Raw genomic sequence first — 12,536 nt, forward strand, 5'->3', positions numbered from 1 at the left:
AGAAGCTTTGAAAGGCCAGCTATGTTATTAGACTCCAGTTTCTCATGCAGGTCTCTCCCTTTCCTCACTGCATTCAATGCCATTCTTTCATCCATTTTCTCTAGCTCGCCTTGGCCCATTGAAAATTCTCTCTCTAGACGTGAGGAGTCGAGGACATTGAATTGTTGTCTATTCTACATACACACACATATACACACGCATGCACGCACACACACACACAGAAAAGCACTAATGTGGCAACACACACAACATATGGTACAAAGGAAAATGTACAAATGAGCATGCACACACACGTCTATGCACACACACACTACATGCCTCACCTATTTCTGCCCTGAGACTCATTATGTTCTCTTCTTCACTCAGGCGTTCTCACCCTCTTTAACAGCTTTCCCACTGAGCCATTATTACCCTATTCATCCTTTTCCTTCCTTCATCTCTCTCTATCCTCCCTCCCCTGCCTGCATCCCTGCCTGCCTCCCTCCGTGATGGTTGTCTATTTGTGTGTCCTCCATCCCTCCAATCTAACACATGTTTCTGACACACAAAGGGAGACAAACGAGATTAGAGGACACAGGAAGTCCTGACACCCCCTCTTCACTGACTGACAGGAGCTTATTTATACACACACACTGCCAGCCTGTCCCATCTCAATACAGGCCAAATTATACAACACAGCTCTCTGATAGATACATCGCTCTGTTCAAAGGGTAGAGAAGACCTAGCTAATTATATAGTGTGTGTGTGTGTGTGTGTGTGTGTGTGTGTGTGTGTGTGTGTGTGTGTGTGTGTGGTGAAAGGGAGAGAGAGGACGTGAAATAGTCAGAAGAGAGAAAGGGAAGAGGGAACAGGGAACAGGGACTCTCCTATTGGCCTTGAGACAGAGGGGGTTTATTTTCACTGGACTGTGTCTACAATAAACTGTATTGATGCTGTGCAACAGTAATACATGTAGCTAGACACAGACAGAGACGCATACAAAGCTCTCCCTCATTCTCCATTGGTCAAATCTGACCATAACTCTATCCTCCTGATTCCTGCTTACACGCAAAAACTCAAACAGGAAGTACCAGTGATGCACTCAATACGGAAGTGGTATGAAGCGGATGCTAAACTACAGTACTGTTTCGCTAGCACAGACTGGAATATGTTCCGTCATGCGTCATGTGACCGTACGTACATATCCCAACCAGAAACCATGGGTTACAGGCTAAAGGCTAGAGCTGTTACTTTCAAAGAGCTGGACACTAACACGGGTGGTAATAAGAAATCCTGCCAAGCTCTATGTCGAACCATCGAACAGGCAAACTGTCAATACAGGACTAAGATCAGATCCTACTACATCGGCTCTGACACTCGTCGAATGTGGCAGGGCTTGCAAACTATCACGGACTACAGAGGGAAACCCAGCCGCGAGCTGCCCAGTGACGCAAGCCTACCAGAAGAGCTAAATGCCTTCAATGCCCGCTTCGAGGCAAGCAACACTGAACCATGCGTGAGAGCACCAGCTGTTCCGGACGACTGTGTGATCACTCTCTCCGTGGCCGATGTGAGTAAGACCTTTAAACAGGTTAACATTCACAAGGACGCAGGGTGAGACTGATTACCAGGGCACGTACTCAGAGTATGCGCTGACCAGCAGCCAAGTGCCTTCACTGACATTTTCAACCTCTCCCTGATCCAGTCTGTAATACCTACATGTTTCAAGCAGACCACCATAGTCCCTGTGCCCAAGAACGCCAAGGTAACCTGGCAGTGTGGTGCCAGGAAAACAACCACTCCCTCAACGTCAGCAAGACAAAGAAGCTGATCGTGGACTCCATAGTGGAAAAAGTACCCAATTATCATACTTGAGTAAAAGTACTTTCATTGAAAATTACTCAAGTAAATGTCACCCAGTAAAATACTACTTGAGTAGAAATATAAAAGTATTTGGTTTTAAATATACACAACATGACAAAAGGTATGTGGACACCTGCTCGTCGAACATCTCATTCCAAGATCATGGGCATTAATAAGAGAGTTCCCCCTCTGTTGCTATAACAGCCCCCACTCTTCTGGGAAGGCTTCTACCCCCAAGCCATACGGCTGCTAAATAGTTAGTTAAATAGTTAACCAATATCTACTCGGAATATCTGCATTGACCCTTTTGCACAAACTTATTTTTTTTACTAATCACATACGCTGCTGCTACTGTTTACTATATGTTACTTAATTCTTAGTTATGTGTACAAACTGTATCTACCTCAATTACCTCTTACCCCTGCACATCAACTCAGTACTGGTGCCCCTTGTACATAGCCAAGTTATCATTACTCATTGTGTATTTATTATGACTTTTATTATGACTTGTTTTACTTTTCTATTACTTCTCTATTTTCTTTCTATCTGCATTGTTGGGAAGGGCCTGTATGTAAGCATTTCACTGTTAGTCCACACCTGTTGTTTACAAACATGTGAAGAATAAAATGTTATTTTATTTTATTTAGACAGAGAAACTAATAATTTAGTTGTTGACGAGCCAACAACACAACCATGACTGCAACTGATCCTGGATCTGTCAGACAAAAGTCTTGGCAGCCTGCTACAAACAGAGATCAGCACGGCTTCTTCTCCTTCATCCCTTTCACTCTCCCTCTCTTTCTCCAGCTTAGGCCAGTTGTCAGCAATAACATGGACTTTCTCTGCCAAAAGAGTGCATAACATGCTGACCACACCGCTCGCATTACGCATTACACATACATGTTGTTATTCAATAATATCATCCAAACTATGTGTCAACAAGCATCTTATTTTGAGGAGGAGTAGCGAGAAGGATCGGAGGACCAATGCGCAGCGTGGTAAGTGTCCATAACGTTTATTTAAAGACATAAACTGAACACTACAAAACAATAAACGTGAAACGAACGAAACCGAAATAGTACCGTGTGGCAACAAACACAAACACGGAAAACAAACACCCACACCTCAAAAGTGAAACCCAGGCTACCTAAGTATGATTCTCAATCAGAGACAACTAACGACACCTGCCTCTGATTGAGAACCATACTAGGCTGAACTCAAAACCCCAACATAGAAAAACACACATAGACTGCCCACCCCAACTCACGCCCTGACCATACTAAATAAAGACAAAACAAAGGAAATAAAGATCAGAACGTGACAGTACCCCCCCCCCCCCCCCCCCCCCCCAAAGGTGCTGACTCCGGCCGCAAAACCTGAACCTATAGGGGAGGGTCTGGGTGGGCGTCTGTCCGCGGTGGCGGCTCTGGCGGCTCACAGTTTTTCTCCGCCTCATTGTCCTCCTCCGTGGCCTTTTAAACACGGTGACCCTCGCCGCCGACCTCGGACTGGAGACCCTAGAAATGGGTCCCGAATGGACGGGAGACTCCGGCAGCGCCGGACAGGCGGGAGGCTCCGGCCTGATTGAAAGATGAACTGAGGTCCACACTCTTAGTCCAGTTGGTGGTGGTAATGCACCTTAAAGTTGGTTGCAAACCACCATATAAAGTCCACAGAAGAAGACGCCTGAAGGAGGAGAGATTACTAGAAACTGACAAAATATTCCCTTTATCTGTGGATTAATTGTTGGAGTAGAGAACACATGACTTTGTGTGACTCAAAATGGGTCAAAATTCTACAAAGATCTCGGAAAAAAGTACCTTGTGCGTTTCAGATAAAATAACAACCCAATGTTTATATCCCAGGAGAAATTAGCTAGCAACGGCAAGCTAGCTGAATGTCCATGAATGTTTAAAGTGTTTCGACCTATCCTTAAATTAATATAGTTGGTTCAGAGTTCGTTTTGATATTTCAACCTGCGTGTCCTGATCGCGTCTGGTGTGGATGGACAAAATCAACATGCGCGCGACGGCGGACGCACACGCCCAGTCTAGTCAGCATGTAAGGGAGTTTTGGCAGGGCTGTGAATAGAGGGATGGATGAATGGGTGGACGGATACAAAGGAAGAAGAGAGAGCTGGTCAATAAACACCTGAGGATAAATAATCTGCCGACAGAACACTGCTGTCTCTTTGTCTGGCAGAGGGGGGATGAGATGAGGAGGAGAGAAATGTGGAGGAGAGGAGAGATAATGTCAGTCTATGTTAAGCTGCATTTTAAACAGAGCAGCAAATCACCCTAAATTCTTACAAAATGAGGGAGGAAGAGAAGATGGATGGATGAGAGGGAGGACAAGGACCCAGTCCTCTGGAGGCTGTGGAGCACACCAGTCAATCACTGCCTGAGGCGGACACAAACGCGAACGCATGCACATACACACACACACACGCAGGTACGCATGCGCGCACACATATACACTCAGCGTGCTCGCCAATCATCAGATATGTTTCAGAGTCACAATTAACACAGTGAGCTGAAACACAAGAGTCATTACTGAGACTCTGAAACTAACGCAAGTGGATCCTCAGTATGACATAGACAAGCTGCAGTAAGCTTTTCTGGAGTATTTACTTTATAACACAATGCAAATGCTTTGCTAATAAAGCTTTGTGAAATGTAATGTGATTTGAGTGGGGGTGGGGGGGGGGGGGTGCTCATTTGGGCAATGCCAGCTGAGTCTTTCCCTGAGCCCCAGTGTGGCTGTGCTGGTCAGCTTTAGAGAGAAGAGGTGGATGAGAGTGTGTGTGGGTGTGTTCTTGTGCATGTGTGTGAGTATTTCATTTTATGTGTTTGTGCATGCCTTCCTGACTGCAATGCATCTCAGTGCATCTCAGTGTATGCTTGTGCGCCTACATGTGTGTTTAGCAGGAGTCCCCCCAGCCCCCTCGGCCCTGTAGTACCAGAGAGAGAGAGAGAGAGAGAGAGGGGGAAATCATATCTACTGGGTGAAATACAAGTGTGCCATCACAGCAGAAAGATTTGTGACCTGTTGCCACAAGAAAAGGGCAACCAGTGAAGAACAAACACCATTGTAAATACAACCCATATTTATGTTCAGTAATCGTCCCTTTTGTACTTTAACTATTTGCACATTGTTACAACACTGTATTTAGACATAATGACATTTGAAATGTCTTTATTATTTTGGAACTTCTGTGAGTGTAATGTTTACTGTTAATAATTAAAAGTGAAATAAACAATAAAAATGATCTACTTCACTTGCTTGGCAATGTTAACATATGTTTCCCATGACAATAAAGCCCTTGAATTGAATTGAGATCCCGGTCAGCCAGCCTAAGTCTAGCCTTATCTCCCTCCCCCTGCTGCCAAACACCATGCCCAGACAGGACATGGGTCTGCGCCATCGTGAGCAAATTGATTTTGTCCCGACTCAAAACGCGATCCCGACACACAGGTTGAAATATCAAATCAAACTCTGAACCAATTCTATTAATTTGGGGACAGGTCGAAAATAAATTAAACATTTATGGCAATTTAGCTAGCTAGCTTGCAGTTGCTAGCTAATTTGTCCTATTTAGCTAGCTTGCTGTTGCTAGCTCATTTGTCCTGGGATATAAATGTTGAGTTGTTATTTTACCTGAAATGCACAAGGTCCTCTACTCCGACAATTAATCCACACATTAAAAGGTCAACCAAAACGTTTTCTTTTTCTTCTTTGGACTTTATATAGCGATTGGCATCTACTTTCATAATAAGGTGTATTACCACTACCGACCGCCCGCAGTTCATCTTTCAATCACCCGTGGATATAACCAATGAGATGGCATGTGGGTATCTGCTTCTATAAACCATGGGAGGCTGACCACGCATTCAGCGTCACAAATAGAACTGACTTCTGTTTTAGCGCTTGGCAACGCAGACTCTCGTTGGCGCGTGAGCAGTGTGGGTGCAATGATTGAATAACATGTATGTGTACATTTATTTTGCAATGCACGCGCGGCGAGCGGTGTAGTCAGCATGTAATGGAACTGCTCTCCTCTCTCTGCAAACACTTTAAGACAAATATTAGTGACCAATGATGCACTAACGAGCCACTGGTTGTGGTCACAGCCACAGATTAATAAAATAACTGATCTCTTTCTCCCTCACCTATTCTTTCTCTCACTCTTTCTCTCTGTGCACTTAGACTCTCTGTCTATCTTTCTCTTTCCTCTGTGCAGTTGGTCTCTTTCTCTCCTCATCCTGTTCACAACCCCCCCCCCCCCTTCCTCTCTCTCTCCCTCCCACTTTTCCTCCCCTCTGGGCAGTCCCTCTTCCTGGCGCTGAGCCAGCAGCCCCCCTTCCATCCTCTCTGATTGATGGACCCTCTATTCGGGAAGAGGAGGAAGAGAAACACACAGAGGGAAAGAGAAAAGGGGAGCAGTAAAGCAAACATACTATTTTACTATTTTCTACATTGTAGAATAACAGTGAAGACATCAAAACTATGAAATAACACATATGTAATCATGTAGTAACCAAAAAAGTGTTGAACAATCAGAAAATATTTTATATGAGATTTTTAAAAGTAGCCGCCCTTTGCCTTGATGACAGCTTTGCACACTCTTGGCATTCTGTCAGCCAGCTTCATGAGGTAGTCACCTGGAATGCATTTCAATTAACAGGTGTGCCTTGTTCAAATATAATTTGTGGGATTTCTTTCCTTCTTAATGTGTTTGAGCTAATCAGTTGTGTTGTGACAAGGTAGGGGGATATACAGAAGATAGTCCTATTTGGTAAAAGACCAAGTCCGTATTATGGCAATAATAGCTCAAATACTGTAAGAAAATAGAAATGACAATCCATCATTACTTTAATACATGAAGGTCAGTCAATCAGGAATATTTCAAGAACTTTCAAAGTTTTTTCAAGTGCAGTGGCAAAAACCATCAAGCGCTATGATGAAACTGGCTCTCATGAAGACTGCCACAGGAAAGGAAGAACCAAAGTTACCTCTGCTGCAGAGGATAAGTTCATTAGAGTTAACTGCACCTCAGATTGCAGCCCAAATAAATGCTTCACAGAGTTCAAGTAACAGACATCTCAACATCAACTGTTCAGACTGCTTGAATCAGGCCTTCATCGTCAAATTGCTGCAAAGAAACCACTACTAAAGGACACCAATACTTAGAAGAGACTTGCTTGGGCCAAGAAAGACAAGCAAAGGACATTAGACCGGTGGAAATCTGTCCTTTGGTCTGATCAGTCCAAATTTGCGATCTTTGGTTCCAACTGCCGTGTCTTTGTGAGAAGCAGAGTAGGTGAACGGATTATCTCTGCATGTGTGGTTCCCACAGTGTAGAATGGAGGAGGAGGTGTGAGGGTGTGGGGGAGGCTTTGCTGGGTACACCATCAGGGATTTATTTAGAATTCAAGGCACACTTAAGCAGCATGGCTACCACAGCATTCTGCAGCAATACGCCATCCCATCTGGTTTGCGTTTAGTGAGACTATAATTTGTTTTTCAACAGGACAATGACCCAACACACCTCCAGGCTGTGTAAGGGCTATTTGACCAAGAAGGAGAGTCATGATGTTGCATCATTTGACCTGGCCTCCACAATCACCTGACCTGGTTTGGGATGAGTTGGAACGCAGAGTGAAGAAAAAGCAGCCAAGAAGTGCTCAGCATATGCGGGAACTCCTTGAAGACTGTTGGAAAAGCATTCCTCATGAAGCTGGTTGAGAGAATGCCAAGAGTTTGCAAAGCCGTCATCAAGGCAAGAAGAAGAAGAAGAATCTGAAATATTTCATATATTTTTATTTGTTCAACACTTTTTTGGTTACTACATAATTCCATTTGTGTTATTTCATAGTTTTGATGTCTTCACTATTATTCTACAATGCAGGAAAACCCTTGAATGAGTAGGTGTGTCCAAACTGTTGATTGGTGCTATATGTAAGCAGACTCACAGAGTGAGAACCAACAAACAGTTATCCTTGTGGGGACCAAAACATTTATTTCCATTCAAAATCCTATTTTCCCTAAACCTAACTTTAACCCTAAAACTAAACCTAACTTTAACCCTAAAACTAAACCTAACCCTAATTGTAACCCTAAACCTAACTTTAACCCTAAAACTAAACCTAACTTTAACCCTAAAACTAAACCTAACCCTAATTGTAACCCTAAACCTAACTTTAACCCTAAAACTAAACCTAACTTTAACCCTAAAACTAAACCTAACTTTAACCCTAAAACTAAACCTAACCCTAATTGTAACCCTAAACCTAACTTTAACCCTAAAACTAAACCTAACCCTAATTGTAACCCTAAACCTAACTTTAACCCTAAAACTAAACCTAACCCTAATTGTAACCCTAAACCTAACTTTAACCCTAAAACTAAACCTAATCCTAATTGTAACCCTAAAACTAAACCTAACCCTAATTGTAACCCTAAACCTAAAATAGCTAAATGTCTCCACTTTGTTTTAATATCCTTATGGGTACATCTGGTCCCCACAAGGATAGTTAAACCAACACACACACGCACACGCACACACACACACACACACACACACACACACACACACACACACACACACACACAGGCTCTTAAGCAGACAGAGAGGCCTTTATAGGGTATCTGTAAAAATGCAGTCCTGCAGACAAATTTCTGCCTGGGTCCCAGAGTTTTTAACAATATCTCTCCTAGGCTCCCCAGCAATATACAGTAATGTGCTTACCCATTACTCTGACATTCATATTCACACACTGCCAACTTACCAGCTTGGCCTGACAGACTGCTTCAGCTTTAAACTCCTGTCCACCACAAAGCAATTATACAGTACACCGCTAGGCCCGTACACTGGCCACACACACACACACACACACACACATATATATAGAAAAGATACATACACACAATGTGGAAGCACACACACATATACACTGTGGTAGTACACACACAACAAAGGAGTGTACCATACCGTACAAACGCAGTAACATACTGGCACACACACGCAGGCAAACACAGACATTTGTTTATGCTTTCAGTCTCACACGCATATATAAACAGGCTTGCATGTGCACACACCTGTAGACACACACACACACAGATGCATTCACACACGTACACATACACACAGATGCATTCACACACGTACACATACACACAGATGGGCTCACACACAAACACCCAGCAGGGCGTGTGCAGCTATTCAGATGCCTTTTGATCGAGTGACAAACCCATTATGCTAAAAGACTAGCTCCCTGGGAATCTCCCTCCCTCCCTAAATGAGGTCTGTTACACACACACCTCTGGATTCAGGTCATAACGCCAGCCAAGCACAACCAGAGGAGGATGTGAATTAATATGAACTACATATAAACATGCACTGGGCTGTCTGAGCACATAGCTAGCGGTAATTAGGCATGAGCGAACAAACACACATTCATATTATGCAGATGCTAGAGCACACACACTTTTTATAAAACCCTCTCACTTTCTCGGTCTCTAATGCTCTTGCTCTTGCTCTCACACACACACACACACACACACACACACACACACACACACACACACACACACACACACACACACACACACACACACACACACACACACACACACACACACACACACACACACACACACACACACACACACACACACACACACACACACAGAACAGGAAGGCATGCCAGCTGCTTCATCTGTCCTTAGGAGTCTACTGGGGATAGAGCAGAGCAACTCTAAAAACATCACCCACACACCCAGCCTTCCGTAGGCAGTAATCACTACCTACAGTGCCTTCAGAAAGTATTCATACCTCCTGACTTATTACACATGTTGTTGTGTTATAGCCTGAATTCAAAATATATTTTTTGTCTCTCACCAGTCTACACACAATAACAAAGTTTTTTTTTGAAATGTCTACATAAGTATTCACACCCCTGAGTCAACAATACATGTTAGAATCACTGTTGGCAGTGATTACAGCTGTGAATCTTTCTGGGATGTCTCTAAGAGCTTTGCACACCTGGATTGGACAATATTTGCACATTATTATTTTTTTAATTCTTCAAGCTCTGTTAAGTTGGCTGTTGATTATTGCTAGACAACGTGCAATGTTGTCTTGGTAAGCAACTCCAGTGTGTATTTGGCCTGCTAGAAGGTGTCTCCCAGTGTCTGTTGGAACGCAGATTGAGTCAGGTTTTCCTCTAGGATTTGACCTGTGCTTAGCTCTATTCCATTTATTTGTATTTAAAAAAAGAACTAGTCCTTGCCGATGGCTACCATACCCATAACATGACGCAGCCACCTCCATGCTTGAAAAGATGAAAGTGGTACTCAGTGAGGTGTTGTGTTGGATTTGCCCCAAACATAATGCTTTGTATTCAGGACATAAAGTTAACTTCTTTGCCAGCTCTCCAGTAGGTGTACCAAATATTTCAAGGGCCATTTTCTCAGAAGTGGGGTTAAGTTTATCAACTTTCAAAGCAGAATTAATTTCCCATTATTCCTCAACTGCATTGTATGATATACAATTTTCTAGCTCTGAGTCTATACTTGTATCCAATGTCAGTCATTTTTTAAATTCTGTACAAGCTTCCATTGTGGAGTTACTACAATGTTGTTGATCCTTCCTCAGTTTTCTCCTATCACAGGCATTAAACTCTGTAATTGTTTTAGTCACCATTGGCCTCATGGTGAAATCCCTGAGCTGTTTCCTTCTGCTCCGGCAAATTAGTTAGAAAGGAAGCCTGTATATTTGTAGTGACTGGGTGTATTGATACAGCATCCAAAGTGTAGTTAATAACTTCACCATGCTCAAAGGGATATTCAATGTATTTTTTTGTACCCATCTACCAATAGGTGCTGTTCTTTGTGAGGCATTGGAAAACCTCCCTGGTCATGGGGATGGATCTGTGTTCGAAATTCACTGATAACCAGATAATTGCATTTGTTGGGCAGTGGCAGTCGGTGCCGTTTAAGATGAGGGAGGATTAATATTTTTTTTATGAGCATGGCCTTACTTCTATTACACCATAATGGATGACTGTCATTCATATTCCATTCACCCAGTTCAATGTAACATTGATAGGTTAGGCTACTTACATGATACATTTTCCCTGTAACCATCATGATGTTGCTACAACCTAGCCTATGAATGAAAGTTTACAACACAGGTCGAGATCATTTTTAGTAAACAAGGTGACAGACAGTAAAACTTTCAATATTGCTTTGCACACTCGTGCCGGCATCTAGCTCACAGGAGGTTGATGGCACCTTAATTGGGGAGAACGGGTTTGTGGTAATGGCTGGGAACAGAACAAGTGGAATGGTGTCAAATACATCAAACACATGGTTTCCATGTGTTTGATGCCATTCCATTTGCGCCGTTTCGTTATTATGAGCAGTTCTCCCCTCAGAAGTCTCCTGTGATCTAGCTGATCTAGGGTGTAATCATTAGTCTAACAGTTGCAAATGAGAGCATCTATTGGACAAATTCAGGTATGTTTATCCCTGTTTCGTTGTGTTTAAGAATGAATACACCCCTGATCACACGCAAACACAGTTCACTTTCATAGCAGTCACATAGAAACAGTATGACCACTTTGCTCGTTGTACTGTATTTATATATATAATTCCTTCTCGTAATTATCTACGGGCTCTCCTCCTCTCACCTTTTCATTTTGCACTTCAGTGCACAACACATCAGCTGTCTGTGACCAGGCAAAAAAAACAAACAAAAAACTTTCCAAGCCAAACCTTCATATCATGACCGCTATCCGCTACACACAGCCTACACCATTGTCACGTTGACTTGAAAGAGTTCCAGTGTTGGATAGCTATAACCAGCTAGCTAACATAGCATCCCTCTCTGTTTGAGCCAGGTGTTTGAGTAGGCTAAACTAGCTAGCTGAATTCACTAGCTAAGTGAAAGATACAAAAATACAAGAACCAAATATAGCTAGCTCTCTCTCTAGCGCTTCTCCTTAATTTTGGAAGAAATTAATTTGTTTAAAACTGTTCAACTATTTTCTCTCTCTTTGAGTCAACTACTCACCACATTGTATGCACTGCAGTGCTAGCTGTACTTTATGCTTTCAGTACTAGGTTCATTTTCTGATCCTTTGATTGGGTGGACATGTCAGTTCATGCTGCAAGAGCTCTGCTAGGTTGGAGGACATCCTCTGGAAGTCACCATAATTACTGTGCAAGTCTACGGAAGGGGGTGAGAACCATGAGCCTCCTAGGTTTTGTATTGAAGTCAAAGTACAATGAGGTGGACAGAAGCTAGCTGTCCTCTGGCTACACCATGGTGCTACCCTACAGGGTGCTGCTGAGGGTACTATAGAACCTCATAGCAAAACATTGTTTTAATCTATGATTTGGTGACATGTGAATATATTTAGTAGTTTTATCTAAAAAAAAATATCTAAAAAAAATACAAATAGAAATTCGCTGGAGATGGTCCTCTCCTTCCTCCTCTGCGGAGCCTCTACTGGTGTGGGGTAGAGAGATACTGATTCAAAAATCATGTTAAACACTATTATTGCACACAGAGTGACTCCATGCAACTTATTAAGAGACACATTTTTACTCTTAATTTTTTATTCATTTGTAAACATAAAAAAAAACATAATTCCACTTTGACATTATGGGGTTCTGTGTGTAGGCCAATG

At 42.7% G+C, this 12,536-nt stretch overlaps 1 protein-coding gene across 12 annotated transcripts in view; it reads right to left on the minus strand.

The window, feature by feature from the left end:
* The window catches only part of LOC110521464 (transducin-like enhancer protein 4), an 86,606-nt gene that overhangs the window by 34,598 nt on the left and 39,472 nt on the right, over positions 1 to 12,536 (minus strand). The window lies entirely within an intron of this gene.

The sequence above is a fragment of the Oncorhynchus mykiss genome, chromosome 4 (assembly GCF_057628025.1).
Source record: "Oncorhynchus mykiss isolate SJ-2025 chromosome 4, ASM5762802v1, whole genome shotgun sequence".
Classification (NCBI taxonomy): domain Eukaryota; kingdom Metazoa; phylum Chordata; class Actinopteri; order Salmoniformes; family Salmonidae; genus Oncorhynchus; species Oncorhynchus mykiss.